This window comes from Manis pentadactyla, chromosome 3, assembly GCF_030020395.1.
Source record: "Manis pentadactyla isolate mManPen7 chromosome 3, mManPen7.hap1, whole genome shotgun sequence".
Lineage (NCBI taxonomy): Eukaryota > Metazoa > Chordata > Mammalia > Pholidota > Manidae > Manis > Manis pentadactyla.
Genome location: NC_080021.1, coordinates 20,516,508 through 20,543,395, shown reverse-complemented (window position 1 = coordinate 20,543,395; position 26,888 = coordinate 20,516,508). Strand labels below are relative to the sequence as shown.

General features: G+C 36.4%; 1 long non-coding RNA gene across 2 annotated transcripts in view; it reads left to right on the top strand.

Moving 5' to 3' along the window:
* Window positions 1-1,436: 1,436 nt before the first annotated feature.
* LOC130682835 (uncharacterized) overlaps window positions 1,437-26,888 on the top strand; it is a 49,590-nt gene continuing 24,138 nt past the window's right edge. The window contains exons 1-4 of one of the 2 annotated variants that reach the window (XR_008996199.1): window positions 1,437-2,205; window positions 2,489-2,556; window positions 13,515-13,664; window positions 15,141-15,268. This is a non-coding gene — a long non-coding RNA (uncharacterized LOC130682835). The remainder of the gene's footprint in view (window positions 2,206-2,488; window positions 2,557-13,514; window positions 13,665-15,140; window positions 15,269-26,888) is intronic. The other variant, XR_008996198.1, reaches the window with a different exon arrangement.

Below are 26,888 nucleotides of genomic sequence, written 5' to 3'. Positions count from 1 at the left end.
TTTTAAGCTCTGAATTACAGTGGATTTTTATGTTTAAACATATGCAATTGGGAATGCTGACTTCTTATAATATGGAAATTGAAGAGTCTAACAAAGGTCACTGGATGGAGAAATTATTACAAAATATGATGTAAATTTACTGGTTAGGGGTGAGATAAAATCAGATGGATTCAAAATTCATCTTTGACACTTTCTAGATCTATGACCTGGGGAAGCTACTTCAAATCATTAATTCTGGGTTTACTTCACCATAAAATAGGAGTCAAAATAGTACCCACATCACAGAGAGATCATTATGAAGGTTAAATGTGATAGTGCTACAATAAAGTTCTTACATGTGGTTCCAGGCTCAAAACAAAAACAAACAATAAATTTTGGTTAATGGTAATGTATCACTGCTGATATTGATGCCATCCTCCTTTCCTTTGAATATATTTTCAATGTTGTAGTTGGTGTTCGAAAGTAATTATTATACTTTGTAGATTTACAGCTATAAAACTGATTAGAAATGCTTAGGGACCTGGGGTACAATTTAGTGTAAAATCTTAGTTTCATGAAGGTAACAGATGCACACGTTGCATAGACTGGATGATGATATGAAATCAGCGGGCCTGGCTCTAGTCTCCACAATCAATTAATAAATAATGGTCCTTAAGGTGATTATCCTTTGTGTGTGGGGGCATGTGGTGGTAGGTGGGGAGATTTAGGTGCTAATCAGAATTGAAAACCATTAGCCTCAGTCACCAATAAAAATTGTTCTCTTCTACTAAACATAATGGTAGACTATGTTGATAATGATTACTAAAATGTGTTATTTTTAGTTTAGCTACACACTACAAATATGTGAAACTGAGTAACATAAGAAAGTCTTAGAATACTAGAGAAAATGTTAAACTTCCCCTTAGACCTCTATTTCTCAGTTTAGATAGTAGCTTTGATTGTTCATTGAAATAGGACTGAAAGGGCCCACTAATGTAATTTATTACAAATCACCAGGGATTATACAGACATGCGCTTTGTGTCAGAGATGGTCTTACAAAGATATTGCAACTGAGAAGGAGTTCCCTGTAACTCCATACCTTGAGTTGCCTCAGTAAAAATCTCTTAAGTAAATGAATTAATTTATTAATTACCTACTTAATTTGAATTTAATTTGCCATTAAAACTTTCTCCTCCAATTTCAATTCTGAAAAAAGAAAACTCTATTTTTTACATTAACTTTCAAGTAACTGAACTTTGTCAAATGAAGGCAAGTTCCTTCCTGTCTAACTCAGCAGCTTTCAGAAACATTTTTGTCTATCAGCAGCTCCTAGGTGTGCCCACAGCGTACAACTGCCAAGGAAATCTGGGAGGCCACAGAACAGGGTTGGAGAAATGAGGACGTCATAGGGAGGAGGAAGTCATCACCAAGGCCTGAGCACATGCTGTTCTTCATCACGCCCTGGGACATCCCACCACAGACGTCCTTCTGCCTTCATCTGGGAGAAGTAACAAGCTGACAGTCTCTGCTTCCTCATGGCACCGAGAGACCTGCTGAAAACTGATATCGTTTGGGCTTGTCTTTCTGAAGGACAAGAAGCATCACATCCAAGAGAGTCGAACATGTTCTCTGCACTGCGATGGGGGTTGGGAGGCACCAGTGGTGGGGAGGCTCTGCCTGCTTGGCAGAGCCAGCTCCTTAACGGGAAGGCAGCAGGGTTTTTGCAAGGCAAGAGAGCTGGGGGAATGCTCTGAAAACACCACACCTCTGCCTTTTGGCACTTTAAATCAGCCGAAAAACATCCTTTGGGGACTGGGTTTGGAAAACTTTTATCCTTGCAAGTTCTAACAGAAGGTGTGCCACATAGTTAGGGCTTAGGAAGTAAGCTGCAGGAGGACATTCTTAAGGAAACGCCGATGCTCTAGGGAAGATGGAAGCCACTTGGAAAAGACGATGAAGGCTATGATGGAGACACACACCAACAATATGGAGTTGGCAGTAGAGAGGGAAGGTAGAATGCACAGAAAAGAAAGCCTCATGGGAATTAGTACAAGCTGAAAGAAAGGTACAAATAAAATGCTCATGGGTCAAAGAATGGAAGAACAATGACATCCCTTTAGGAGAAATTACCAAAAGCATGATAGAAGAGGTGCAAGCTAGAAGTAGTACTCAGTAAAGCAAAAAGATGGTCTACTTAAAATACCACCACCACCACCACTGAAAGGGTAAGTTTGAGGCTTTCCCTCCTTATGGAAAACAATTATGTGTCATGTTATTTCACTTTATTGAATTAAAAGTAATTAGAATCCATTCAGCTAAAATGTCCTACTGGAATTTTAAATGGGATTATATTACATTTATAAATTAACTTGTAGAGAATGGATATCTTGCAAATATTTAGTCAGTCTACAGGCTTAACCCACTGAATTAACTTTTTTCTCTTTTTGACCAAGAGGAGTATGTTGGATTTTTGCTTTCTCATATAATATCCATTTCCATTTTCCATAGAGCAGTTATTGGAGTATGGGGATAAGATCATAGAATGACCCTGTTCAAAAATACTGTCTGCTTCTGGGGTGAGTATAATAAAAACTATGTAATCTCAAGACAGAAAATGTATTTTTCAGTGTGATTCACTCTTGTGTTTTCTTAACCTTTGCCACACTCATTGTTCTATATACACTCTCTGCCTTCTAAAGTCGGAAAACAAAAAGCTAAGACTCCCTGATTTAGGGTGGATTAAAGGGATAAATTTGTGTTCAGAAATGTATTCCCCACCAAGAAAATATGTTTCTACCTAACTCACAGGGGCATGGCCTTTGAGACTAGCCATTTCTGTGGGAAATAGCAATTACAATCAATTTTTAAAATTTTAACTAAAGCATGCTTAAAAGGTAAAGCTATTTGTCTCTGAACCAATAAACTCTCTCTGAATTAAAACACCATTCCCAAAGCATTATGGTCTCTGCAAAAGGAGTTAAAAGTCATCTCCATATAGCTTAAGTATTGAATTAACATAAATATTTTAATAGATTAACTGTTTCATGGACACTTCAGAAAAAATGCATGCATATCGGTGGTTTTGGATTCAATTTGAGGGATTTTTTTGAGATCTGGATGTCTCTTCTTGGACCAAGGACGATGGATGCCAGCTCAGGAAACCATGATCTATATTGTCCAAGATTACCTTTCAAACTGTCTGGTACAGGTACAAATAACAGAGATAAGCCCTTCCCCAGTGTGAGATGGTCAGAGCATCTGATGAAAACTGGACAGAGTCTGGAAATAAGCAGTATCTATGATTAAGGACTCAGAAGATAGTGTTTTCCCAAACCTCCCCCCACAAAAAAGAGATAAAAAGTTTTTAAACAAGTTGCTTAAGCCATAGTCATACACTCTGAAAAATGAACATTTATAAAACAATGAAAAATTTGATCAGACCAGCTATTTTATGTGTCCAAAACCTAGATAATCACAGACAAACGTTAATTTTGACTGAAATAATCAAAATTTTATTTTATAAATTCAACAGTATTCATCATCATATCTTGCTCAATAGAAGCTGGTCCCAATGTATCACAGCTTCAAAAGAATGTGATGTGAATTACTATCAATTTTACTTACATATTTTTTAAAAGTCCATCTATTTTATTTAGAGATTTCAAGTCAACTTTTATCATTATTATTAACAATCAATCCTATACCTTTAACTGAAAATGACTACATGTCCTAGTGAGAAGTGACAGGCAGAATTAATTGTCAGGCCAGAAAATTAAGTTTCTAAGAGTAAACAGCTTGGAAGAGAGGTTTGGGTTTGGCTGACAGCTATGATTTCCTATGTGGGGTAAGACTAACGCTCAGAGAATCACTTTCAAGTCTTGCTCTCACACCCTTTCTTGTCCATCAATTCTAAATTTACCTTGCCTTCAACTGTACCGCTACAGGGCTAGGTGGTTTACCTAGTGATGTGACACAGATCCTTACCCCTGAAGAGTATGAGCCTCCGGTCACCATGCCATCCTGATGCTATAACTAATACCTTCCTTCATTTGTCATAAAAATTAGCCATGGGTGTAACAAGAGACACTAAAAAGGGTCATTTCTATGCCAAACAGCTCTTTCTTTGCTAGGATGGTGACTTTCTTCCTGTGTGTGCAACTCACATAGGATAAGGTATCCAGAAACACCCAGGCCATAGCTATCACTTAAATATAAACAGGATCTTTGCTGTTCCACCTGGCAGAAACATCACCCTTTAGGAACCAAGACTTTTAAACTCAGAGTCCATATTTGTGGGTAAGGGGAGCACAAATTACTCATGAAACAACTCATTAGAATCATGACACTGTGCGCATTCCTACTTACACACCTTAATTCCTACACCTAAAGCATTGTATGTGGTGGGGGCACGGTGCCATATCAAATTCAGTGTATATACTGAACCCAGGAGGATGGCTCGCAGTCCTCAGAAGGCATTATCTTTCAGTGCCATCAAGAGCCGTTCCTCCATTCTATCAGACCAAAAACTTACAGTCAGCAGTACTAACCATAGGGACACTAGATTCCATTGCCATGTGCTGAACTACAGAAGACATAGTTTCTCTCCAGAAAAATCAGGATCTGCATTGTGATTCTCCCATCAGGGTATTTTTTAACACTACAGATAAATCCAGTCCTCTAGCATCTGCCAGACTGATGGCCCAAACAGCAGGGCCACTTGTGCTGTAGCTTGGACGTGATACTAACTCCTTTTTCTGCTCTGGATCCCATTTAATCTTGGAAGAGCAATTAACCATATACACTTTCAAGGTGTTTCAGGGTCTTTCCTCTGAGAAGGACCAATTCCTATTCAATTAGTGAATTTCAAATCTGAAAATTGATTCGGGTCTGGAAAATTAACAAGGGACAGTGATATTTTGCTGGAGAGGCTGCTTGTGGAAAGGAAGTTGATTACTAATCATCCATCCATGATTTCTTGGGGTTATTTAGTTTGAGCATTGACTGTATATTCACCTTGTCCCTAATGATGCCATATCCATTAGCATCTCAAATATTATTCTGTGGGTCAACAATTCATGACGGAACTTGCTGCTCGCTGCAGTGATTTCATCTGCCTTATGCCATGTTTAAGTACTATCACATGACTTCTTTATCCTGAGGATCCATCACTCTCCCAGTTATGCGTGAGGCCAGTTCTGCACTGGTACTTATTACTGTCACCATTCTCCTACAGAGGAGAGCCACCACTGATTTTCTCAGTGAACAAAATGCCCCTCTTACCAGAAAATTACTTAGTTGCTTTGGAAAACAGGATATTTTACAGGTGTTCCTGCAGAATTTAGTTAGCTGGAAACTGAGTGATCCTTACATAGTCCGTTCACTGGAGCATGTCTACTTTTCTGAGCCCTTAGATCATTCACGCCATCATTTGTCATGGCAATTCTGACATTTCAGCTTGGATTACCATGAGTTGTAATCTTCTCCAAATTTTTAAGAGACATCCTAACAATGTGCAAAACCCCACCTCAAAGGATTTTTGCCAGAAATTAAATATGATTGCTCTCATATCAATAAATTCTTCCTTATCAAGTTTTATGTTCTGCCCTCTTCTTTGCCCACATATATTCTCTAAGTTCTCTCTGTATATAGTATAGATAGTTCCTGAAGTTTCTTTGGATATATTCCTATATGTCCATAATAGTCCCAGTACTTTCCTGTACAAGTTACAGTTGTGATTTAACCTTAGCTTTTGGTTCAGTAGCTGGAAGGGAAGGAGGGGGAGTTCCCTGGAGGTGGCTCACAGTCTTCTGCAAACAAAGAGGCATCTGCATCACGTTCATGTCATCATCAGGAGTGAGTCTCCAAGAGGAAGGGGTGGACCACGTTCGCCTGTCTAGAACACTGAAGAAAGAAATATGACCAAATCCTACTAAAACTCTTGCAGTAAACAAAAGGTAGAGGAATACTTCTCCACTCATTATAGAAAGCTGATAACGACAACCCAAGGAAACTATAAACCAATGCTTCTCATAAACACAGACACACACAGGTGCATTGATCTATAAATATAATAAACCCCATCGTTGAGGAAGAGTGTGCCCTCCATAAGGAAGCTGAGCCCAAAAGCCTAAATACATTTTTATAATACTGTGAGTTAAAATTAATATTAAAATCCTATAAATCTAAAGGAAACTGTACCATAACTACTTCATGTATCCTCACTTGTTTCATTAGTTTGGGTTGGTTTCACATACAGTTTTATGTTTTGTGTTATTCTGATAAAACTAAATGTCATCTGGCCATTCTTAATTAGCCACTGAATCCAAAATAGAACTACCAAGAAAGTAGCAGTATGAACCTGCTGTTTGTGGAATTGTGAAAGAATTGCCTCTTTTCTTTAAAAGGAATATGCAGTATGGTCTATTAAATACAAAATGAATCATGTTTTATTATGAATGATCTACCTTCAGAAGAGATAGACTTCAAGTTGCAAGATTTAAGCTCAAATCTCAGCTTTTTTGAATAGAATGTTGGGAATATTTCGCAGGTTTCCTGTTTAGGAGTATCTAACACAAGGTAAATTGTCCATGGATATCTGTTTATTATTTAACTGCCACATCATATTTGTTACTTCTTTCTAGAAACACACATTCAGAAAAAGATCTGTGGTAGCTTGAAAGAGCACAAAAATAGAGAGTTAGTCTTTAGCTATATTGTGGAATGATCTTTGCAGTATTTAATTTACAAAATAGTTTTGGTTCAGTGTCACCTACTACCTATACATCTGAGCAGTTATCTGAGTAACGGTTTCCAGGATCAGGGCCATCAGAAAATTCTCTAATTTATAAGTTTTTCTCTGGATACACTGCAGCTGTAGCTTTTAGAAACAGACAAGAAGGGAACCCAAACCAAAATCCTTGATTGTTTGAGTTTTCCAATGAATACTATTTAAGATGTTTCCTTCTGTTGATCCATTCTGTTTGGGACAACATAGCCAGACACTAGACTTTAGATTCTATATATTCCTTCATGATATTTAGTCCTTCACTTTAATTTAGGTGTGTGTGTGTGTGTGTAATCCTCATAGCTGAAGCTCCATTTAGATACAGGAAAGAACCAACTTCAGAATTTGCCAATCACAGTTCTGTTTTTTTGAATATTGTGTCTCAATTTAAATCTTGACTAAAACTTTTACTATTTTAAATACAAATCTGCAATCTGTCATTTCTCACACGTAACACTCACTATTCCCTTGTTTATCCCTGAGCCACAGATGCTTATGCATCTGCCTGTCTTTCCTACTTGCCTCTAACATCAAACTTGCAAATAAGCTCAACCAGGCTCCAGTTTCACTTCTGACAGTTGGTTGTAGTGTGACTTTGGCCTTTCTCTTGGTTTCTCTGAGTCTTACTCCCCTTCTGGGATTTACACTTCCCTGGGCCAGCCTCAGGCTAAGAGATAATGAGTCCTTTTTTGTAGGACAGAAATTCGGTATTCCAAGGCAGATATCTCTGCCAGCCCTGTTAATGAATTCTACTTCTCCAAGATATAGGTACTCTAGAGAATATATACATTTTGTGACAAAATTCTTAAGCATTTTTTCAACAGTTTAATTTTCTTCATATATATGTCTTTCTTTACCAGTGCATACTTATCTAATTGTTTCATCTCTTTTGTACACTTATATATTCTGCTAATAATTATGCATATGTATATTAAAATCAACTGGTATTAAACAATAAATGATTGTTTAATTTCCAATAACTCCCTCCTCTGTGTCTATTCTCTTTTCCCAATCTCTTCCTTTACATGCTGAGTACTCATCATTTTCTTTACTTTTCCTGAAGTTATTTCTCCTTTGTCATTTTCTAGATAAGTTTGTTTGGTTCAAAGTTTGTTTTTCTTGAGAAATCCACCATTAATTAACTCTTCCTTCTTGGTTTTTAACAAGTTCTTTAAATAAATTGTTATTCCTTTTTTGCAATAAATATGCCATATAAGAGATGTCCTTATCCTCAGAGTTTATAAATACATGGATTATGTATGAAATTACAAGGAACTAAATTTAAGAAAGTCTTAAATGGAAATTGAAGCTGTATCAATTAGAAAGAAATCTGCCTAGCTTTAAAAGGACTTCTAAAAATATACCAACCTATATTTCTCAAATATACGTGATTGAATGTACAATAGCTATGTGTACACACACTTGTATGTTCACATACATATAGCAAACTGACATGTCTTCGAAGGAATGGACATAATTCCTGTTACTGTGTTTTCTGTTCTGTATGTTTTATATTAAATTCACTGAACAATTACTTTATACTAAGAAAGAGATCTTAATTACTTTTTTTCAATAACAAAACTCACTTGAAGTAGCTTAGTAAAAAAAAAAAGAAAAAGCACATGTGTTTGTGTGCCTGCCTCTGTGTTTGTGAAGGAAAGATGGAAACTCTAAGTTGGTAGCTGTGTCTTTCTTTCTGTTGCCTCCCACTCATATTCTCTCTGTTACAACTTCTCTTTCTGTATTTGACTCCCTTTCTGTAACCCAGTTTTCTCTGTTCCATATCCTCTGCTGAACACAGACATCCTGTAGCTCCTTAATTCATATGTCTTCACCCAAACGTGCACTGCTTATGGAGACTAATTAAACTGGGATGTCCAGATTCCATACTCCTATGGCAGAATCTAAGTAATTTTAACTTAATTCATTCTGAGGAAACTCTGAGCTAAAATCCTTTCAACCCAGCTTTTCCAAGTTTATACACAACCATTAACGGCTCTCCTTGTGGATTCTCCTCTGACTACTGGCTAAATTAGTAAAAGCTGATCAGCATACCCTTTCCACAGTGTGGTAGATATGAATTTTTATTATTTCCCACAAATAAATGTGTGAAATGTAGGCTCTATCAAATGACAATTGTTAAGAACACAGTTACGCTAAGTTCGCTTTGTAAGAAAAAAGCAGTGCATGTATTCTCTGTGCAGCGGTTACCATTTCCTCCAGCCATACTGCTATGGCTGCACGTGCTTCGAAGTGGCCTCTCTCTTCTGACTGGAAGAAGGTTGAAAGGGTCCCCATGAGACTCAGGCATCAATGAGATGGATTCTACCACTCTTGCCCTCTGTTAGTCTGTGTCAGCGACTGAGAGAAGGGGAATTCTGGGTCTTCCCTCCGGGTAGCGAGTCCCTCCTACTGTCCAAAGTATGAAGTCTGGGTCTAGACCTTTAGCCATCACTGAGATATTGCATTTACCTTCTGTCCATACCTGTTCTGATGAGCAACAGGCAGAGGATCAGTGTCACTGACGCCAACAACAGCCCTTCTGGAAGGCTGTGCTTCGGTGAGTTCAAGGGGAGCTGCTTCTCAGAGAAATGGGGCCTGGATTTTTGGCAGACAGCCAAAGAAGTGTGTCTACTACTCACACAAGTTTGACACTAAACTGTAATTATTTCATGTATTTAAAATAAATCCCTAGCAGAAATGTTAAAATGTTAAGAAATCAACAGTATATAAAATAGTATATCCAAACAGCAAATGACCTCTACTAAACTCAACCTTCCTGCCAGAGCACTCCAGAGTTGGCCCAGAAAGATGTGGCTTTCCACGGTATTCGAATCCTTGAACCATACTAAATTTGTACTTGTAAAAACCGAGTATTTATTTCAGATTGAAGTGTTCTACCTTTCAATTACGTGTGTATTTTTTTAATACATATTTATGGGCATCCGCTAAATTCTAGGCTCTGTGCCAGGGAAGAGGGGATGGAGCAGTGAAAAAAAAATGAGAGCAAAGTATCACTTTCCCACATCCAAGGGACTCAAATTAGGATGCTGGTTACCGCCACATATTGGCAGGAATTTGGGAAGACAAGTCATTCTTCGCATTGCTGGTGGCAGTGTAAATTTTAGCAATTACACTGCTAAGCAATCTGGAAAAATTTAGCATAAATCAATATTTATTTATGAGGTCCAATGATAATACTTGTGACTTAAAGACACAAGTCTCCAAAGAGATGAACAAATATGTTCACTATGGCATTTTTTTTAAGTTAGGAAGTGAGGACTTGGAGGCAAACTAGAATTATATTAGTAGGCAAATGTACAGTGGTTGGAATACCAGATGTATATATAATGATAAACCAAAAAAAAATAATGCTGAGTCAAAAACAAGTGAGAAGTGTAAACTAAAATATTATTCATACATATTGAAAGTTATATAGATATAAAAATTTTTAATGAGAAAAGTGATATTATCACAGCTTTTCTGGGACTCTCATTATAGCAAAGTTAAATTCATTGACTCTGGGGATTGGAAGAATAATGTTACACAGCTGATATAATGGTTACTCATTCTTCCTGGAATCCTTTTTAAATGTGCTAGCAGAGAATTCACAAATAGAAGAATTAGGTACATCAGCCTGTCCTGCACCTGTACCTCGTAGGGTGAGAGATATTGGTTCTTTCCAAGTTCTCTCAACATGTCTCCTGCGGCCTTTCTTCTTTTTCTCCTGCCCCTTTTCTTTGAACACCCCTCAGGGTGGTGGTCTTGCATGAGAACAGATAAGGGTCTCAGCCATATCCACTACTAGTTGCCCGGAAGCATTTGGATAGACGTACTTGGAACCACCTTGGTTTATTTGGCTTCATGACAAGACACAGCAGTTTAGCTATTTATTAACATGTTGCTCTTCTGCATTGCCCTGGACATACTCTGGGAGCAGAGGCATCACCTCATCAATGCCACATTATAAACAATGCTGTGCCCACTGTATTATGCTTCCTTTGAATGGCACTCAGTTTGGAAAGCAACAATTGTTTGATTTTTATAATGCTTTAGAAAATATAACATTAATATCTGCTCCCTCATTTTAATTGTTCTCACAGTCCTCAGGGCTGGGGTTTTGTCTAAGTGACTTGCCCTAGCTTTTGAGACCAGTCAGTAGCCTAGTGAGAAAGTTTCTTCTCATTATCCTACCCTATCCAACAGAATCCTCTTTCTAGCCAAGAATTTCCAAAGTAGGATTCTCCAACATATCTCCACTAAGAAAATTGCATTTTATAACCTTTTGGACTGAAATGCTCAGGAGAATTTTCTTCTTTTTAGTTGTTGGTTTTTGTGTGTATGTGTGTGCATAATTCAAAGTTTTCATTCTAACAACAAAACCTATGCCCTTTCCTACTGTCTTCTACTTTTCCATTTGCCTGTTAGTTTCTGGGTTACTCTTTAGCTCCATTCATAGACCTTTTCCCCAGGCTTATCTGGAATCATGGCACCTCTTTATCATTGAGGCAGCTTATTCCCACCAGAAGGTGAGCTCAGGCTGCTTCCTGGGTGCCGAGAGAAGCCCAGGGTAACAGGAGGGCCGTGGCCACTCCGTGTGCTTCACCATTCCTCCGCCTGCCGCATTTGATCCTATGGGGACTTGGGGAAAGGGGGGCACTTTTTGGTTATCACATGGTGATTGAGTCCTGTAGTAACACAGACCCCAAAATGAGATGCATGCTCTGATTCCCCTCTGCTGAGTTAATTATTCCTCCTGTGGTTCCTGGAACACTTTCTACCTACATCTATTTATATTGCATTTATCACATCACATCCAAATGCATTTTTATCCACTTAACGTGCGCTTTTGATGAAAGAACATTAAGAATCATGGTCCTTTTTGAAAAGAGCAAGCTTCAGGCCCATCTGGGAATCAGGATAAAATTCCCAGATGCAAACAATGAGAACTCTAGTGAAGCTACAACCCTGAGCTTTTCCACAGCACCTCCCAAAGATTCTTTCATTTCTTCCTTAAAACAATCCTATCAGAAGCTTTTCCTTAATGTATTCACGTAGTAAAAAATGGGTAAGAGGCTCAGAAAGGTAAAGACACATATGGTGAACTTGAAAATTATTCTTGAAAATCAAATACCCAAAATCTGAACAATAGAATTTTAAGTGACCCTTCCAAAAAAATATTAGAAAAATCTGCCATGCTGCTCTGTGCTGTGTGACCTTAGATACGGATCATCCGGTAGGGTGGGTGATTGCCATTTCACATGGGATATACAGCCATATTCTCGTTATCGCCTTCCTGAGGAGGGGAACCAGCTCAAGGGCTTTCTTTTACTCACACAAGCAGCCCACCTCACTCCCACGCCCCACAACTCCACAAATCCCGAGGAAAAAGCAGGGACCACCTAAACATTAACATCTCTCCTAGGGCAGGTTCCTTAGGTAGGGATAAAACAGCAAAAGGTTGTGACTGGGTCTGAAACCGAGTATTTCCAAGCCACCTACCTGCCCTCTGCCCCCAGCCCCACTCCAGGGCTCATCCCGTGTAGGAAGGCAGAAGGCAGCATTAGGCAAACAGAAGCCAGGCACCTGGGGTAAACAAAGGGAGAACATATCCCTCTGAAGTGATCTCAGTAAATCAGCCAGTTCGTCAGACCTTCTACTGGGGCATCCTCGTGGCACCATGTGAATCGTGAGGTTTAGAAAAACCAGTCTGTGCATTTGGGGAGCACATAATATTTCTTCTCGGGGCCTAGCAGTTCTCTGCTGTGGAAGAACAGTTCTGGCTTTTCCTGCAGGGCCAGTCGCTGGCAGAAACACGCACCCCACAAGGTCCAGATGATTCTTTGTTGGGTGGTGCCTGAGACACCAAACAGAGCCCATGGGACAAGGTCTTTGGGGTTGGAAGAGCAGTATCCTGTGATAAATGGCAGATTTTGTAGAAAGCAAACTTTTAAACTTTGAGGAATGGGGGTTCCACCTGGAAATCCCAGCTCACACATATATCTTATTGATACAAATGTTTTAAACATACTGTCACCGCCACTGCCATCGGTCCCCTGGAGGGCTCTGCTGTCTCCTCCACTCTGGATCATCACCCAGTAGAGTGACTTCTCTTCTACATCACCTTGCTGTCTCATGGCCTTGACTGCAAACATTACCCTAACATAAAGTCTAGATCCTTTTGGTTTTCCTTATTACAAGATTATACATGGTCATTAGAGAAAATTTAGGCAAAACACATCACAACAAAAGGAAATCAGAACAAGAAATCATAAAATCATCCATATTATTAGAAATACCACTCATATATATTTTGGATGACAAAGAGACGGTCACTGATGTCCACTGTGGGATTATGAAGAAGGTTCTGGTTACCAGGCATCAGTTTTGAATACTGCTTTTTCCTCTTTCTCTAAATCAAGTATATATAGGTTTCTAATGATGGTAACATTTTACTGAAGGTTCAAATAATAGTACCAGGAGGATAGGGGAAGAAAATAAGAAATGAGGCCTCTGGCATAATTATCTTATTATCCTGTATCTCACAAAGTACAGAGGCTTATAGCCGAATCCTCGGAGGAGGCTTGCCCTCCGTCCTCCAACGGGCTCCCTGAGCTCTGCAGGGCCCACGGTCTCCTTCCAGTATTTTCTTTCCCGCTTGGAATCTCTGTACTACATCCTCTTCTGATGTGCCACACCTTCTTCCAGGAAAATAATATTCCAGTTGCCTACTTATTATCCATTTTTCAGGTCTTCAATCTCAAGAGCTACTGGAATTCTCTGAAAGTTGATGACTTCCCTTTCTACCCAGTTTCTGCTGGTTTTGTGATAGGAATGAGGTGGAGTGACGGCTAGTGTCTTCACCTCTGTGAGGAGAACCAGTGGGGAATATCCACTCTGGTAAGTGTTGCACGTTTTCCTAAGGTTTCTGAATCCTAAACCATATAACCATTAGGACTCATTGCCTTGTGAAATGTATCTATCTACTTAACATGGTGTAATTCATCACAGCTATTTAACATAATGCAATGCTTTTTTTCTGCAAAGTAGTGACTCTGACCCAAGGAAACATTTTTATCACCCTCCTCCCCTCACCACACACACCTCAAGGGAAATTCATATAGCTTTGTCAGTTTTTAATGGGAAGCACTTTTTCATAATACTTAGGTTTATGCCTGATTGGTTTGAGAACTTTCCAGGTCACCTTCTGTTTTCTCCTTCATAAACATTCGTCACAACTACCATTACTGGTTGCTTTCTTTGCCCCTTGTGTTACTTAATCACTCTTAAAATTCTCAACATGTTGATATCCTCTCACTCTCTCTCTCCTATTCCATTCTAAACAATGCTGTGATCACTCTCCTAGTAGCTTAACACTATCAAGGTTGGCATTTGAATAATGCTCTAGTATTAGAAATGCTCCATCAAAGGCTTCAAACTATACAAATCATTAATCCAAATGCCCAAATTTGCTTGGTGTCAAATTATATCAGTTTTTGCTTCTAACAGCTATTGTTTCTGAGTTTTGGGGACATTGGACATTTTGGCTTGTTAAAATCTTTGTCCATTTGGTAAGCAAAACCAGCATCTAATTGTCAAAAATCATGCATTTGTAAATAAAAGAAAATAATTAGGGTAAATTTGGTGAAGAGAAAATAGGAATCAAGTAATGAATGTGATAACATGTGTGACTAAGTAGAAGCATATCTTTTAAGAAATACGTATGATTTTTTAAAAAAGAACTCAGAGTCCAGGCTTAATACTTTCTCAAGCACCCTGTTTTTCTCAGATCTGCTGTTTTAATCTATAGCTTGTTATTTTAGAAATTCTGGTAGGCAAACTATATATTTTTATAATTTTAGTAAATGATAAAGCATATTTCTAGTTGTGCCACACTTGTTCGATGTATGCTGTGGCTGTTATCTTTAAATGCTGATGAGGATATCAGGGCCCCCCAAAAGTTCAGTGATGTCACGCAGTTATATAACCAGCAAGCGCCAGATCCAGGCTGGGGAGGAAAAGCTAAGAATCCGAGCCTCTTTTTGCTCTACCTCTTGGGAAATTCCCACATTAACACTGGCTCAGGGAGGAATGAATAGATTCTTTCAGAAATAGAGTTGTCACAGTCTGATCTAAGTTAGCAAGCTTTCATTTTGCGTGGACAAAGAAAACAAAATGTTCTGCTGGCTTCTCAGCCTGAGGGCCTCGGAGAGAAGGAGGCTGTCTAGAGCGGGAATCCTTTCCGCTACACTGAGCATGAATTAGCCAGCTAGAAAGTACACATTCTGCATGAATATGGGTACATCCGGGTTGTTATTTACCTTCACTGGAGGGCAGGTAACCCAATGCTACCACAGACTCTGTTGACTTTAACAGGCAGAGGAGAAGAATGTGGATTTGGATCTTATATTTGTACAGCATCCTTCAGGCGAGACGTTCCCAGAAGACTGTGGGAGCCAATAGTCAAAATTCCGATAGAGCTGTGAAACACTAGCTATCCACAGGTAAATATGCAGGAGACCTGGACAACAGCAATCCCCTCTCTGCTTTGCAGCTGAAAAGGAAATATCAAGAGGCAAGGCTCATAAATAACTATTGCTATTTGATTTGGGGGATAAAAGCTCCTGGAAATTATTAAAATTAAGACCTGAGGGCTATAATTTAGTTTTCTGAAATTTATTTGAGGAGGAAAAATATCCAAGGTGGTTCAGTTGTAGCCAGGATCCTGTTAGTAGTTCAGGGTTTTGTAGTTCAACCTGTCCTTAGTGTTTCAGACATTGATCACATATGCTTTATGCTGAACCCAAGCAGATAAGTAAAAGTGTCCCTATTTTACAGGACAATAATAGGAACTCGTGTTAAGTGGAAAAAATAATTGTTAAATAACATTACTTTCTAATGGAGGTAGATCCTGGCCAATGGGAAGCATTTTGTTTTAGTGTATACCTTGATGGATTTGGATATAAGGAGAAAACCATAGTGGTTGCCAGAGTCTGGGGGTTGTGGGAAATGGGGAGTTGATGTTAATGGGTAAAACGTTTCAGTTATACAAGATGAATAAATTCTAGCTATCTGCTGTATAATATGTACCTATAGTTAACAATATTGTGCACTTCAAAATCTGTTAAGAGATTAGATCTCACGTAAGTGTTCTTACCAGAAAACAAACAAATAAACCATGGGACACACGGAAACTTCAGGAGTTGTTGGATTTGTCTGTTCCCTTGACTTTGATGATGGCATTACGGGTGTCTGCATATGTCCAAGCTCACTGTGCACATTCAATGCGTGCATTTCTTTGTACATCAATTATACCTCAACAAAAGTGTTAAAAAGATAAAAGAAAAATGAAAAAGAGTAAACAGGAGAAGGAGGAGGAGGTGGAAGAAGAGGAAGAGGAGGAGGAAGGGGAAGAAGAAGAAAGAAAATTCTGGAAACCATCTGTGAAAATTTCCTCTGGCTAGTTGAAGGTGCTAACAAGCAGGTGACATTTATTTGTGTCTTTGTGTTGCTGTGATGTTAAACTGTCTTAATCTTTAGAAAACTCAGGAGATTCTTTGAGAGGTTGTTTGAGCACTCACAGATAGAAACCGGGACGCAACTAAATGATCAACTCTTTTCTCCCACAAAATTCATAGCTTTCTTTGGATCAGATTTAGGCTTCACAACGCTTTGAACTGGTTGTTCAGAACACTACTATCTATATCTCCAAAGACAAGAAGACCCCAGGAAAGAGCTAGGCTACCCTCAGAAAAGTAGTATGCGTGTATACGTATGATAATCTGAAGGAAAGAAAGAAAGAAATGGGCTGTTTGTCAGCTGTTCCTATGCCTCTGAATCTAGGGCTTTCATGTGGAAAGAAGGTAAAGAATAGGATGAAATATATATAGTGTCTAATTATATAAGGCCTAATTATAAATATAGCAATTAACACAATGGTGATGGATCTAGTATCAATACAGAAAGATAAACTATAAACTCAATCATCACCTCCACTCACCCTCTGCCTACTACCAATAACATCCAGCGCTCTGGATCTGATGGTTACCGACCATACAATATCATTTTTAAAATGACTTGGTTGTGAGCTGCTTTGAGTCTGCAGCTTCTGTTTGAATAGAGATGAGATTATCCTGTGGTATTCTTGCAACAACAATGTTTTCTTTAGCCTCTAATATCTGGAATTTGGGAAGATAGAAATAGGCCACAATTCAGATATTGGGACTAACCAAGAGATCATCTCTAGTCTGTGATGATCTGAGAAACGTATACGTAGACATATATACATACATATATATATATAGGGTTCAGTACTATCCACAGTTTCAAGAATCCACTGGGGGTTTTGGGACATATTCCCTACCAAAGGTGGGGTGGGGCTATGGTATATTAATTGATTCAGAAAATCTGACTAGGAAAATTTAGAAAATCTTCACTGAGGAGGTCACATTGAGTTGATGTTTCTGCCCTTTGAAATTAAATAAGGTTGGGCCATTTGTTGTTTGCTACTTGGTTGCAAACAACAGAAATAATACTTAAATTATTTAAAGCATATCCTCAAGAAACTTAACATAAAAAAGTATTATTTTCAATTCATTTCTCCAAATTATTAGCACAAATTTTCCAAGTTTAAAGGGATATGAAGAAGTCCAAAACCTTCTCTGGGAAAAGTTTGCATCTAAAAGTGGGATAGTTATAAGAGAAGTACAAAAAGTAAAATATTGGCTAATTCCTTCAAAAACTATCTATGGAAACTGGTTATGTATTTGAGCTTTCTCTAGATGCGAAGGATATACCTGTAAGTAATAATGATAATAATAGATAATATGTATAGAGAGTTTCTTAAAGGTCCCAGAAGAGTTTATATATTAGCTATAATATGTTAAGAATCCCTCAAGATCATATACCATAGGGGTTCAAAATAGAGTGAAATACGTGTTCCATTTAGGGCTTGAGAAGGCATTTAGGCATAGGACCTTTGATTTAGTTATTGAAGAATAATATTTATCTGAGAGGAAGAAATTGGAGGCAAGGCAACAATATAAGCAGAAGAATAAAAGACCAGATACCACCTGTATATCTAAAATGATTATTTCTAACTGATACCCATTTTCATTTGTACAAATATTGATTAAGTGAACTTATATTTGGGGCATTCTGCTATGTAACCTTCAAGGTATTTGTATTCAGTGGTTACCATTTTTAAACACTTGCCTATTCAGATATTGAGAAACTACACTGTGCTTGAAATTATGTTAGGGTGACACAGTGGTGATGAAGATATACATGATCTTGACCTTTTCTTATGAGGTCCCCTAAAGGAGCATCTAACAAAAGTATTGGGGGGATGATAAAAGACTTCCAGGAGAAAGTCGTATCTGAGCTGAAGTGTGAATGGTGAGTGAAATGAAATTGATGGAAGCCATTTCTTGGTAGATGAGTCAGATATTTCTTGAGTCTCAGTCCTGCTCTAGATCTGCCTACATATGTGAAAGACAGAAAAGTGTGTCCTGCTATTGGATTTAGATGATACATTTTCAGAGGTTATGATTTAATGCTAGAATTTTATCTATGCAATAGAACATTTTTCTTTAGAATGTTGTAGATTGGTAATGATGACAATGAAGGAAAAAAAGAAGACAAATAAGGAGGAGAAGGAAGAACAGGAAGACAAGGAGAATAAATCACTGAATTTCATCATGGAGAATGTTAGCTTTTGCAACCATGATTTAAGATTATTACCTTTAACTCCCCCAACAATAAAGTATCATCAAAGAGAATTGGCTGTCAAATTACTTCACAAATTAAACTGCAGTGTAACATATCTCTCTGGGAACTAAAGAAATGAGAGACCTAATTTTTTATGACATTAGAGATCATTTCATCCAACTTTCTCATTTTACATATAATGAAACTAGGGCTGAGTGGGTTTCAATGTCAGTTGCCAAATTCCACAGTGGATTTGCAGAAAATCTTATTGAAAAATAATAATGGTATTCTGTGGAGATAAAGTGGTAAAATACAATAAGAAATGAACTCTGAGAAACAGAAAATTCAATAGTATGTCTGCTTCCATTCTCCAATATTTTCCGGCAAACCACAGCATCTTTAAAAATGCTAAATATCATATATTTCCATAGTGCTTTTCTTGCTCTTTGTTTTTCTCTATTTTTTTGCCCAAAGTAATTTAGGATATAGCTTTCAGTCTATACCCTTTCATATCTTTCCCATCTTTGATCAGTGAGCCTCAGTCATCCATAAAATTTAGGCAACTTGCTTCACAAACTGTGATGTGGAGCCTATTGGATCTTGTAAATCACCGAATGTCAGCTGAGATAAAGGACACGGAAAACAGGTTATTTGTTCAATTTCTTGTAAGTGGTGCCACAGTGACTGAAAAGGAGTAGTTAACACAATAATATCTTAGTGTTAAAGTATTTGTAAAAACTTTTCTCTCTTAAGTGGGCTATAGCCTGAAATATTACCTGACTACCAAAGGTAATGCCATGCAGCCAAAAAAAAAAGCCCTAAGATTTTTCATACAAATTAGGTTGGCTTTTTTTTTTAATTATCATAGAATTATCTTAAAAATTATGTTTACTAAGCAAAATGATGAGGTTTGTTTTTAAACAGCACAGTACTACGCTAAGATTTTTACATGTCTTGTTTTATTTAAATCTTATATTGATTTCAGGGGAATGATTTTTATTTTAAATATGTAGAAGTTGAGATTCAGAAACAGAATCACCTTACCCTAGGTCACACACAAATTCCTTTCACATTTAAAAATAAATGTCTTTATCTTGGCCTTTGTGACCTGCATGATTCTAAGTAAATCTGGTGGTAACCCATGTTTCCCACTTCTCTCATCCCAGTATTTACCTTTCTTTCTGTGTTTCAATTACACTGGCTTTCCAGATTTCAGATATTTTCACACATTATGACCTTTCCACCTGTTCTCTCCCCTTGCCTCTCCTCTTTAGTTGGGGTGTAGCTTTTATGCCATTTCTTCAGAAAGCCTTCTCTGAACTTGGCTTGATCTTAATAATAAAATAGGTTGGAAATGTTTTCACCCTCTCAGAAACCTATTACTTAATACTTATCACAATATGTAATTACACATTTATTCTTTTATTTCACAACCTCTATGAGGGCAGGGACCTTAGAATAATATCTGGAATAAACCAGGTGCACAGAAAATGTGAATAAATGAGCACACTTATACATGGAAAAAATTAATAAAAGGAGTTGAAACCAGGTGTGTTTCAGAGTTCCCATGCCTCCACCCTTTTATGTTTTACTCCACTGCCCAGCTAAGCCTTACTCACATTTAGGCTCACTGGGATATCTCCTTTCTCTGAACAGTGTATCTTTCTGGAACTTACTATGAATCAATTAGACTTATTGGTCAATAATTCATGGGTTTATAGCTTTTTTTCCCATGTTGGTTGTAACCTACACAAGCCATAGTTTGTGTCTGTGATAGTGCCAAATGATCTCTCACCAGTGACTCCCTCATCTTTCACACGACACAGGATACAGTGCAATTATCAGAGAACCAAGAAGTGAAACCCACTCTGTCCAGAAAGGAGGAGAAGGAAAGAGATATTTGTGGATACAAGTAATAATTCCATGGGGATAATGATGGAAGAGAGAAAAGAGAGGAGAGGAAGGAAAATGAAAGAAAAGAGCTAGAAGAGAAGAGTGTAAATGGTGATTAAGGATTACAATAGTGATAGCTTTTGGATGTGTCAGGTTGGTTGAGCTAACATCCCCAGTGATTCACTCAAATAATAATAGAGACATTGCTGAGAAGAGATTTTGCAGATGTAATTAAAGCCCTTAATCAGTCAACTTTAAGTAAGGGATATTGATCATAATAATAAAAATAGCCAGTTGTTTTACCAGCAAAAATAATTTATTTGAATATAGCTAAATAATTGCAATTTAGAGCATGCAAACCATAGTCAAATACAAGGAACAAAGGAGAGGAGCATTCTTTTATAGAGAAAAGGGGGAAGTTGGGAGGGGTTGTTTTGAGCAAAAGTCCATTCCACTGAATCAAAATGGGAGTTTAAAGTGTAGTAGTTTCTCATTGGCTGGTAGGTGGCAGCTTCTCATTGGCTGAGCTGTTGTTGGGTGAGGAGAAAAATCTTCCTTCCTTGTAAGCCTTTTCCTGCCTAGGAATATCAAGTAAGCTACAATGGGTTAGCTGCTTGAGAGCCCAGTCTTCAGAGCTTCCTGACTCCATTTTCAATAAGATTTCCTTTTATTATTTTTTCACAAGCTAATTAATTATCTTAGATAATCTGGATGGGTCTGACTTAATTAATTGGAGAGTTTAAATGCAGGGCTAAATCTTCCTCTAATAAAAACTTAAGAAAAGTGCTTGAGTTAAAACCTTGTTGAGTAAAATAAACTGGCTATCTTCCATGAAGGAGACACTTTGAATGATATTTAAAATTTATGGAAATTTACATATTACATTAAAATCACTGAATGAATCTTAAGGACAAGAAATTAATGTTAATTGAATACTTGAGCAGAGTATTTTATGAAAGTAGTCAAATGCAGCACTATAGAGAAAAAAAGCAAAACTACAAATTAGAAAGGAAGGTGTGAGAACTTATCAGAGTCTGAGAAAATATTTCTCCCCATTCTCTTAAAAAACAAAAGCAAACAAAAGCAAAAAAACAAAAACAAAAAGGGTTGTTCAATAAAACACTAGAGAAAAACTACCAAAGTTCTACTTCCCACTATTTCCCATATAGAGATTTGGCTTTGGGGGACTAGAAGCTGCCAAATTTGGGTTCCTTTATCTTGGCAAGTGCCGTGGAGACAAACTTCTAAGACAGCAAATCCTACTGTTCTCAATCTAAAATAGGTTGTTGCATTTAAAGGAGACCTCGGGGATAACTTTCCCAGGGGTGTCATTAAGATGGGGTCTGAAATATCCCATGCCTTCTGAAATTCCAGTGTATTTCAGTGCCATACCACCACTGCATTTTATAATGCCATGAGAAGGACAAAAAAAATAAGTGCTTAGGGAGAGAGAAAGGATGAAGGGCTAAGTCAGGAAGAACTAGAAATAAAAGGACCTCAGAATATGGGAAATTCTCCTTTCAGTGAGCATCACACTTAGGAAACATGGCCAAATTACCCAGACCACCCATGCACCCTAATTCTGAGCAAAGAGCTCTATGACATACATTGCTCAAGGGACAGCAGCTGAATGCACATTCCGAGGTCTTGGCACCTACATTCATTTAGCGCAGGTCCAAAAATCACCACTCTCTGGGCCCTCAGTAGTATGTAGAAAAAAGCTGGAGATATATATCTATATATGGGTGTGTGTGTGTATATATATGGATCAAATAAGTATAGAAGAGGAGAAAGGAAAGAGGCCTGGCTCCAAGAGAAAGCCAGCTTCTTCCAGACACTGTTAATGTTGCTTTCTCCCCAGTCCCTTGCTAAAATGACAGCCTGGAAGTCTCACGGTGGGCGGTGAGAAAGCAGGGAGGAACATGGCAGGGCCTGTTTGATGAACACCCTCTCTGTGTCCCATTGTTTTTGGATAGCCCAGAAGACATTTGTTCTCCATTTACTCTTCCATTCTGTGAACTGCCTTCTTTCTTTGTAGTCTCAGACCCCTACCTCCTTCTCCTTAGTCCAGAATGACATATATAATGCCTCCTTTTCCTGACTGTCTTTGGAATCTCTCATATTTACTTGGATTCCCCTTACATACATAACTAAATTTGATTTTCTCCTGTTAATCTGTCTTATGTCAATTTAATTCTTTGACCAGCCAGAAGAACACTGACAGGTAGAGGGGAGTTTTTCTTCCTCAACGTATGTAACTAAAAAATAAATAATCAAAATATAAAAAGAACTGCAAAATAGATTAGAAAAAAACAACACAACAGAAAAAGAACATTTACAAAAGATTAAATTTGAGTGGTCACTAAATAAATGAAAAAGTGTTCAATCTTATTATTATTATTATTATTAATAGGAAACAAATTAAAACCACAGGAAACAGCACTATATATCTAGTAAATGGGTGGCTAGTTTGAAAACAATACCGAATGTTGACAAGGACTTAAAGTAAGAGAAAGACTCATGAATTGCTGATGAATATATAATTTGATAAGATCATTTTGAAAAGAGCTCAGCTTTATCTAAAAAGTTTGATAATATGCCTATTCTATGATCCAGTATTACCATTACCAGGTACATTCCCTACAAAAATGCCTCCCCATCTGTAGCACATTGCATGTATGTGAATGCTCATGGCAGCACTGCTTATTACAAACAAAACTGGAACCCAAATGTCCATCAATAAAAGAATGGGTCATTAAATTATCATGAGATTTAAGAATGAAAATAAATGAATAATATATTCATTTATATCAATTATAGCTAACAATATTCATTAACCTTAAAATATAAGTATAAATATAAATGTCAAATTGTGAGAAAAAATGTCAGACCCAAAAGGTTACAATATATAATATATAATGCAATTTATATGAAGTCCACATAATATCCTTTTCATGAATAAACAGGGTACCTCTATTTATTTAGGTGTTTTTAGTGTCATACATATATATATGTGTATATATATACACACACACACATGTATAATATATATATGTATTATATGTACATATTATATACAATACATATTTCATGTATTTTTATATATTATATATTATATATATAAAAATCTTTAGTTAGAAAATTATATATATACTATATATAATTATGTAAAATTATATATTTAATTTATAAACATTATATAAACTTTATATATAAAATTATATATACTAATATAGAAAATTATATAGTATATATAATATACAAATTATATACATTATATATAAAATTATATATAGCATATATATACTATAGACTATATATATAAAATTATATAGTATATATACTAAATTACGTATATATTATATATAAAATTATATATAGAAAATATAGATAGTATATATAATTATATAAATTTTATATAATTTTTATGAAGTATATATCATAATTTTCTATAATTATATATAGTATATATGTAATTTTCCAAATAAAGATTTTGCAGTTATTGTGCTATATTCTTTGAACATTTTTTATTTCTTTAAAATGTCATTTTAAAAATTACACTCACTTGTTCTTTCTTGATTTATAGGAATTAATTCAAATTTTGAATATTGCAACTCTAGTCAGCAATCGTATCTTATTAGTTCCAATTATTTTTATGTAGATTATTTAATTTTATTAAGTAGAAAGTCATCACTTCATAAATAATAGATGTTTTATTTCTTCATTTCTAATTTCTTTTATTTTGCTTTATTTATCTCTATCTCTTCTGAGATGTTTTGAATTTTGAGTCAATGTGGACATAATAAGTATTTTGACCTTCCGATTAAAATGTTTTTGTTTTTTAAATCTCTGTATTTAAAAACTCTTTTCCCTATCACATGTGAAAAATGAACTATATTTCTCATGCATTATTTTTATTTAATCATTGACAGCTTTGAGTAAACTTTCAGTTGTTTATTAGCTCTTTGTATTATATTCTAGGTGCCTGTTTTTTTTTCCCTTGTCCATTTTTCTTTGGGATTATTTATTTTAAATCTACTTAAGTATATTTTTCATTTGTTTGTTTTTATCTACAAATGTTTTGCCTACAAATTGTGCGGCATGAGAAATAAATATTGACTATATGATGATTTATAATACAATTGTGATTCATAATTTTATGGAGCTTACAGTCAGAAGGTGAACACTTAGACATTTTGTGAAGTTAGCAACATCATATACTTGTAATTTCTTCAACTTGCCTTTCAATGTTATGTCTTTCCCTCCCCATCCTTCCTCTCTCCTTACTCTTTTCCCACTACGCCTTCCTTCCTTCTTTCCTGTCATTATTACTTCTTCTCCCTCTTTCTCAACTCCCCTACCCCCCACCCCCTGCCTTTTATTTACTTCACTTACTCTCTTTCCCATCTTCTCCAATTCTTTCTAACTTCTTTCACTCCCACTAGCTCTCATTAATTTTTTTCCCTTCCCTTTTGGCCTTTCAGCCATTTGGGTTTCACATGAAAATGGAATTTATAAATATATTTCTCTATGAATTATGAGTTTAAAGTTATGCTTCAAAAAGTCTCCTCCTCTAAAATAAAATTTAATTGTTAACATTTTATGTTGATAATTATGATTAACAATGATTACATTGGAATATATATCTGGAATTTGTTCATCATATGTAGGTTCAGCTGTATTTTTTACAAATGACCAGCCGATCTTTCATAACATCAGTTACTGTGTAATTCATTTTTTAACACAATATTGGAATTCTCTTTTCAGTTTCCATATTTCTCTGAGTCTAATGCTTAATTTCAATTTGTTTTATTGATCTTACATGGATCTCTTTGTGCCATCAACTTACATTCAAAATTACTGAAGTTGTTATTATCTGGTGGTGTTCTTTCACTTTCGTTGCTCAGTTTTTCAAGTCTTCATTTTTTAAATTTCATATTTAGGGTACTTCAGAATAATAAGATTATCAAATGATTTGATACTGTCTCTCCAAATGCTTTGCTGCAGGGACTTTACTTTTTATATATGGATGAATGCAGAGTAAACTGACATCTTTACAAACTTGCATTTTCCTAATCAAAAACAGATAAATCCAATGGTTTTATTTTTTAGCAATGCAGAATATCAGATATTCAGAGAAATTTTCTAGGTATAGAATACCTAACAATGTCCAATAGATCATTAAAATATGGTTGAGCTAGCAGAGAAAAAGAGAGTTTTCAGAAAAAAAAGAAATGTGAGAACACACCAATTCAGGTAGGTGAACAATCCATAAAGCTTTTTGCACTTGTCCTGGATCATCCTCACGGCTCAGAAGAGTTGGTTTATATGGATTACCACCCTTGAACTAAAAGAGAAAGCCTGAGAGGCCCATGGCAAATGAGAGCCTATCTGATCCAAGAGCCCTGAATAAGACCTGAACCCTGAGAAAGGTAAGCCACAGGGAATGAACCAGGAAAAACAAGAACAAATACAAAGCAAATGCTTATACTCAGAAGAAGACGGGAATGTATTTAGGCATGTGTGAATAATGGCCAGAATAGAGAAGAAAAATTTCCCACTGAGGTTTCCTAACCACAAGCCTGATCGCAAGCCTGTTTGGAGAGAGAATTCCCTCTTCTTTCACAACCTCAAAATATGACAAGCAGATCATTTAGATTAAAAGGACCCAGCTAGCAATGCCTATATGATTCTAAAGAGGCAAATACAAACCATCCCTGGGAAAATGAGCTAAATAAATATAAATAGAGTCAGAATTTAAGGATAGAGTTTCAGGGATTATTAACTCACAATAACTATATAAGGAACAAGAAAACCAGACCAAGATTAAGCTTCAATATTAAATGATAGAACCAAAGACAAAAACACTGCTGATGTTGGAAGTACCATACGGATAGAGTGTATAGGATAATTGCTTCTAATATGTTTAAAAGTTTATGCAGAGTACTTACCAAATCCAAAGACTATCAGTAATAGCCTTTGGAAAAAATAAACAAAAAATTGCAAGAAAGTTTAAAATCACAAAAGAATTGAAATTAGAAATTCAATAGCCAGATTAAGCATCAAGTTAGACAAAGTCAAAAAGAGAATGAAGTAATTTGAAAACATAATCAGGAAATAATGCAACACTGAGGGACTAAGTGATACAAACCATGTAAGAAATATGAGCCAGATTATAAAATAAGAAGTATTCTTAAAATCATCTTTCTAGTTGGAATTCCAGAGGAGCCAGAATAATGAGATCAAGGGTATATTTGAAATACAATCAAACTTTTTCCACTCTTGAACAAAGATAGAAATCATTATATTCAAGAAGCTCAAATATTATTAACAAGGGACAACTAAGAATATTAGAGTAAAACCAAAGAATATGACATTAGAGATGAACAAAAAAAGCAACTAAAAATTTTAAAGTTTACTGGTCAAGAATGAGGTAGATGATTTTGCAACAGTTAAAAAAAAACCTTAAAACAGTGGAATAATATATACAATATGAGACAAACATCTTTCAATTAGAACACA